The following is an 8058-nucleotide window of genomic DNA, read 5'->3' as shown; positions in this document are numbered from 1 at the left end:
TCGTAAAACATTTATAAAGTTGCATGTATTCTCATCCCAAAATATTAGATTTTAAAAGTGGGACTATAACTCACTTTCACCGATTTTTACTTCGTCGGGAAGTAAGACTTGGCCACTGATCGATTCACGAACCTATACAAATATGTACATATATATCAAAGTATGATCAAAATATATTTACAACATTTTTTATTACGTTTTAATGATTTGAGTTTGTTAAGTCAGCAGTCCTCGTTAGTAACCTACAGCTAGTTGTCCACAGTTAGATGTACAGAAATAAATAAATATAACTTATCTTGGATCAATCCATGACCCAGTGTATACAAGCCTTAGGCTAGATCACAACCCAAACTATATATATTATTTTGGAATCAACCTCAACCCTGTATAGCTAACTCCAATATTACTGCATATAGAGTGTCTATGGTTGTTCCAAAATATATTATATAGATGGGTCGATATGATATGTCAAAACATTGTATACGTGTCTATGGTATCCCAAGATTACATAATATATATTAGAATACATGAATAATACAATATAAGTTTGTTAAGTTATGATTTGTATAGAATTGTTACAATATTTCCCGTAGCTACAACAATAAAAAAATCCAATCTTGTTTTACCCATAACTTCTTCGTTTTAAATCCGTTTTAAGTGAATCAAATTGCAATGGTTTCATATTGAACTCTATTTTATAAATCTAAACATAAAAAGTATAGGTTTATAGTCAGAAACATAAGTTACAAGTCATTTTTGTAAAGGTAGTCATTTCAGTCGAAAAAAATGACGTCTTGATGACCATTTTGGAAAACATACTTTCACTTTGAGTTTAACCATGATTTTTGGATATAGTTTCATGTTCATAAGAAAAATCATTTTCCCAGAAAAACAACTTTTAAATCACAGTTTATCATAGTTTTTTAATTAACTAACCCAAAACAGCCCGCGGTGTTACTACGACGGCGTATATCTTGTTTTACGGTGTTTTTCGTGTTTTTCGGTTTCAAATCATTAAGTTAGCATATCATATAGATATATAACATGTGTTTAGTTGATTTTAAAAGTCAAGTTAGAAGGATTAACTTTTGTTTGCGAACAAGTTTAGAATGAACTAAACTATGTTCTAGTGATTATGAGTTTAAACCTTCGATTAAGATAGTTTTATATATATGAATCGAATGATGTTATGAACATCATTACTACCTAAAGTTTAGTAGGTAAACCTACTAGAAGTGACAAGAAATGATCTAGCTTCAAAGGATCTTGGATGGCTTGAAACTTCTTGAAGTAGGATCATGACACAAAAACAAGTTCAAGTAAGATTTTTATTTGAATTAAGATAGTTTATAGTTATAGAAATTGAATCAAAGTTTGAAGATGAATATTACCTTGAATAAGAAAGATAACCTACTGTAAATAACAAAGGTTTCTTGATCTTAGATGATTACTTGGAATGGATTAGAAAGCTTGGATGTAAACTAGTAAACTTGAAAGGATTTTCGAAGTGTTCTTGAAGTGTTCTTCCTAAGATGATTATAGCTTGATTCTTGAAGTAATTTTTGATGAAGATGATGATTAGCTACTGGAAAAATTCGTTCATAAGTGTGTGTGTGTGTGTGTGTGCGTTGAGAGAGAATTAGAAAGAGAATTGGAAGTGAAATGGAGTGAATGATGAGTGGTAAGTGGTGAGTGGTGAGTGGGGTTAAAAGGAGTTCTAGTTAGGTGACTAGTTCATGGTAGAAGTTAAAATTGATTAGTCATGTATGACATAATCTAGAGTGGAATCCCATGCTAGTTCCTATTGGTATATACCCATAGTAAGTACGTCTTGAAGCTGTGTATAATACGGGTATGAATACGACTAGAATTCTTGATGAAAAAAGAATGGGAATGTAACTGTAACCATTTTCGTTAAGTATGAGTGTTTTGATATATGTCTTGAAGTCTTCCAAAACTATATTAATACATCTAAATACACTACATGTATGTACATTTTAACTGAGTCGTTAAGTCATCGTTAGTCGTTACATGTAAGTGTTGTTTTGAAACCTTTAAGTTAACGATCTCATTTAATATTGTTAACCCATTGTTTATTATATCTAATGAGATATTAAATTATTATATTATCATGATATTATGATATATTAATATATCTTAATATGATATATATATACATTTAAATATCGTTACAACGATAATCGTTACATATATGTCTCGTTTCGAAATCCTTAAGTTAGTAGTCTTGTTTTTATGTATATAACTCATTGTTAATATACTCATGGAGATACTTACTTATCATAATCTCATGTTAACAATATGTATATCCATATATATATCATCATGTCATTTTTACGAGTTTTAACGTTCGTGAATCGCCGGTCAACTTGGGTGGTCAATTGTCTATATGAAACCTATTTCAGTTAATCAAGTCTTAACAAGTTTGATTGCTTAACATGTTGGAAACACTTAATCATGTAAATATCAATTTCATCTAATATATATAAACATGGAAAAGTTCGGGTCACTACAAGCAGTAGCAGTCTTGGGTTGGGTCGTTTGATTGAGGATGAAACAGAAGAGACGGTAGGGTTTGGTGTTTGTGGTCGTAAAGGAAAAGGAAGGAACAAGGTGGTGTTTGTTGATTGTGGTTAGTGTAATCCCAGACTGAAAATAGGAAACCAAATAAAATGTGTGATGGTGATTATTAGGGTGGCGATTTGAAAGGTGAATCAAGGTGGCAAAGATGGTGATGAGTTGCTGTGGTGGTTTAACAAGAAAACAGTTCGAGCAGCAGCGTGTTTTATTTCGTATCATAAACAGAAAAATAATTACTCACCTCTTCTAATTGTCGTGGGTGTTTATCAAGGGGGTTAATGGGTTATCGATGGTGTTGAAGTTATGGTGGTTTTCGATTGGTTGTATTAGTAAACAAGGGTGATAGTGGCAGTTTTCTAACAACACATAAAAAGAGAGGTAGATGAGAGCGAGGAAAGAGGTAGAGAGTGGTTACTATGGTGATTGTGGCATACAGCGGTGACCAGAGAAGTTTGATGGTGGCGGGAATGGGTACCGGTAGTAGTGGTGGCGGTTCATCAAGATGATGCAAGAAAGTTTATGTATATCAATTTATATCTAGTATCCATTTGTATGCAAACATATATAGAGAGTGAGATAAAGATTAAAAATAGAAACCTTGACTTTATCATTTAATAAACCAAATCATAGGTATACTTTCTATTTAGACTACCGACACTTTGTCACGGATAGTATATCGTGTCCCGTTGATAATTAGTGACGAATAAAAGTCTTTCAGAAAACTCCCAAAATTTTAAATTAAATTCCTTTATTTATTTTGATCATTATGGTATAGAATTAAGTCACTAACTATTAAATAAAAATTACATTAATTATTCACTCCCAACCCCAAGTAAAATATAAAAAGTTTTAAAATTCAACAAATAACTTCTAAATATTTTATTAATGTGCCTAAAATTTATAAAACTCCTTTTCGAATCACTGTTTATTTTAAAATCGCATAAGTTTCTTTTTAACTCGTTAATTATCTATCGAATGACAATTGAGCGTTACTATCGTTTATAAAATAACTTCGAAATCACAAAATATATATTCTATATAATTTATATATATATATATATATATATATATATATATACTCTTTAAATAATAATTTTTATATATTATTATTATTTTTCAACATTGATTATAACAATTACAGTATATAATATTTCATTTTATAATATACATATATTTATATATATATAATTAATTATATGCATATCTATATATTTTATATTAAATTAGTAATATTAAATATACTGATATTATTTTATATATTTATTTCCAACAATTAAATCATATATTATTTCAAATAAAATTATATATATATCTATTTACAAATTAGTTGTTCGTGAATCGTCGAAATTGGTGGAGGTTCAATTCATGTAAACAGTTCCAAAATTTTAAGACTCAACTTTACAGACTTTGTTTATCGTGTCGAAATCATATAAAGATCAAGTTTAAATTTGGTCGAAAATTTCCGGGTCGTCACAGTACCTACCCGTTAAAGAAATTTCGTCCCGAAATTTGATCGAGGTGGTCATGGCTAACAATAAAAAATGTTTTCATGACGCATACGAGCTAGAAATTTGAGTTTTTTTTTATCATCAGTGAGTAATATGGATAAAACAATTTGATTATGCGAAGCCTACGAGTGAAGTTATCACAAAAGAGTGAAATGAAAAAATAACATTTCGTCATATCTCTTGACGTAAATACAGTTAATTTCCGGAATTCTAGGGATTTAGAGGAAATTTTGTAATAAGATTTGGTTCTTCGATAATTAAGGAAATTAGAATCTTCTTTGGTTAAATGCAATAATCTATTTCGATTGTTCTGTCGGATATTTCACTATAATTCCACCCTCTTCGTTTCGTTTATATTTTAGAGTTCCATACTTTTATTTTTCTCTTCCCGACTTTAAGTCAAGCGAATAATGATCCAGAATTTGTAGGTATGAAGTTTCGAATGAACATGACTAACGTTCTGAGAGAGAGAGATTGTAATCGCACGATCTTGATTGGTTAAATTACCAGAATTCAAGAGAAAAGATAGAACTATCAAGAAAATATGTTCTTGATATGTTTATAGATTAGATAGAATGTAAGAGTCGTGTAACATGGCACATGATGACGTTATAGTCTGTGAATCATCACGTTTCATTAGAAACTCAGCATGACTTACTGTAATATAATCACGTTGATCAAGTGTCATTATATTATACTAACTCATTGAAACAACCCAACCCGTATTCCATACGATAAATTTTTTTTTAAAATAATACACATTTACCCGCCAATTAAATATGTAAACCATTCCACACGTTTCGTTAAAGCATACAACAAGTTTAGTGTTTACAAAAGGCACAAAGGCCGTTAACGAATGTGATACAAGTTCGACCAATACAAAAATGATAGTTTTAAACCAAACAACACTTCGAGCATGGTTTGGGACTAAACTACCCAAAATGCTAGGCCAACTTCCAAAAGCTCCAACATAACATCATCAAGGGACACCTAGTGCCCAACAACCCCCTTGCCCTTGTCCACACCTGCATCTAAAAAGATAAACAACGAGAGGGGTAAGTTAATGCGTTTACATATACAACCTACTTACTTGCAATCACTTACGCATTTACCGCATACGTGCTAGCATTATAAGTAATCATACCATCACAAGTATAACACTAAACCTTCCACCATACGAGCTAGCATAACAATAGCATATAGTTTAAACAATATAATATGCTACAATCCACACACACAACCATGGTTAACCAAACGAATGAGGGAACGGTGTTTAAAGACCGTCGGAGTTCATAACAACCATTAGTGCACTTAACACTTCGTACACTAACCCCACGGGTGGCATCTTAACACGTCGATACTCACCTTAACACTTCGGTGATGATTATGCACTTCCGAGCTTCAAAGAAAAGTACCTAATACATTAAGTACAATTTCAATACACAACTAGTTTAATTAACCACATTACACCCACTTGAGCATTTAATGACCCAACTCACATTAAATGACTCAAACACACCACAACCGACCCTTTAATGGCCAAGACTCGACTTTAATCACTAAAGCTAGTGAATTAAAGTCTAGAAACTTCAACTAGCACCAACTTAGGGTAATCCATACCCAATTCACCCAAACTATGTCAACATTACTCTTTTGACCCATTTTAACTCTTACACTACCAAACTTGTCAAACATGACCTGTTTACCATTTCAACAACATTTTAACAAGTGTTTAATGCTTAATAACACCATTAACACTTACAAATCCTATTTTCATTAGACCAAACTCTAGCTTGTGGCTATTAGGGTTTCATTACAACAACATAACCTAAATTCGCCCATTTTATCCTCAAATGGGTCAAACAAGTTCTAGTAACCAAAACCCTAGCCATTAACCAATTAAAACTCAAAACTTAGAGTTGGAACTTACTGAGGCTATCAACGCGTAGCTAGAGACACAAGGAACAACTTTAATTCTTGCTCCTAAGATCAACCCTCAATCCTTCAATCTCAAATCTCACTTTTAATCTAAATGGGTGTTGAGTTTTTGGAGAGAAAAAGAAGGAAATTGAAAAAGGAAATGAATTAAATGAACTAGTGGTGCAGATTTAATGCTCCAATCTGATCCATACATCAAATTACCAAATTGCCCTTCAAAATCTCTTAAAAAGATCTAAGTTCGGCACCTGTCCAGCAGAATTGCCGCGGCGAGGCCAGTTCGTCGCGGCGCGACATACAACATAAAAATTGTCCCTTCTTAACTCAACTTCTGTTCCTGGTTTGCTTGCTTTGCCGCGGCGCGGACCCGTTTGTCGCGGCGCGGCTTAAGGCACTATCTGGCCAGTTCGACAACCTTAAACACAAAAATCGTTTTACACAACATTCAATTCGTTCAAGCTTCCAATACACGTCTAAAACTCATATCTAAGTTTCACAAGACTTAACACTAACCGAAACTCATTTACAAACTTATATACACACACATTAACAAGTACATATCTACACAATTACGAATAAACAACGAGTTACAAACGTACAAATGATTAAGTATTTACCTTTCGATACGTACGGGAAAAACGGGATGTTACAACTCTCCCCCACTTGTATCGGAGCGCGTCCTCGCGATCCAAGCCGCATGACAAGCCGGAAGATAGACCAAGACAAACTCTTCGGATTCCCATGTAATCTCGGAACCCTTTCGATGTCGCCATTGCACCTTGAAAGTTCTAACTTCCTTGTTCCGCAACATCTTAACCTTCTCATCAAGGATTGCAACCGGTTCTTCCACATACTCTAGCCTATTATTCAACGTAATCTCATCTACAGGCACCCAAGTCGAGTCATCCGCAAGACACTTACGAAGATGGGAAACATGAAACGTGTTATGGATTCCCGCAAGTTCTTCGAGTAACTCTAGTCGATAAGCAACCTCACCAACAGTGCCAAAACCTTGAAAGGACTAATAAACCGAGGAGCTAACTTTCCTCGCTTTCGAAACCGAATAACACCTTTCCATGGAGAAACCTTAAGCATCACCATGTCACCTTCTTGAAACTCTATCGTTCTCCTACCTTTATCGGCATAAGACTTTTGTCTATCTTGTGCCGCTTTAAGTCGAGCCCGAATCATTTCAATCTTACTATTCATCTCCAAGACCAAATCGGAACTCCCGATCTCTCTTTGACCCACTTCTCCCCAACAAATGGGAGTTCGACACCTACGCCCATAAAGCATCTCATACGGTGGCATTCCAATACTAGTGTGGTAACTATTATTGTACGAGAATTCCACCAATGGCAAGTGCTCATCCCAACTTCCACCAAAATCAATAATACACGCCCTTCACATATCCTCCAACGTTTGGTTTGTACGCTCGGTTTGACCATCCGTTTGAGGATGATACGCCGTTCTAATTTTCAATTGAGTACCCATATCGTCATGAAACTTGTTCCAAAACCAGGACGTAAAACGAGTATCTCGATCCGAAACAATAGATATAGGAACCCCATGTCTTGATATCACCTCCTTGATAAACAACTTGGATAAAGTCTCCGATGATATCGTCTTTTTAATGGGAAGAAACAAAGCACTTTTCGTCAAACGATCAACTATCACCCAAATCGTATCATATTGGGTTCTCGCCGTCTTTGGTAACTTAGTAATGAAGTCCATGGTAATGTGCTCCCATTTCCATTTCGGGACTTCCAAGGGTTGTAACTTACCGTACGGCTTTTGGTGTTCGGCTTTAACTTGCAAACACGTGACACATTGTTCAACATACTTAACCACATTACGTTTCATACCGGGCCACCAATAATCTTTCTTCAAGTCATAGTACTTCTTTGTTGCACCCCGATGAATGGAATACCTTAACTTATGTGCTTCATCTAGTAGCACTTGTCGGTTACCACCCATCTTAGGTACCCACACTCTTCCTTGAAACGACAACAAA

This window comes from Rutidosis leptorrhynchoides, chromosome 3, assembly GCF_046630445.1.
Source record: "Rutidosis leptorrhynchoides isolate AG116_Rl617_1_P2 chromosome 3, CSIRO_AGI_Rlap_v1, whole genome shotgun sequence".
Lineage (NCBI taxonomy): Eukaryota > Viridiplantae > Streptophyta > Magnoliopsida > Asterales > Asteraceae > Rutidosis > Rutidosis leptorrhynchoides.
The sequence above is the reverse complement of the archived record's forward strand: the minus strand, read 5'-3'. Positions refer to the sequence as shown.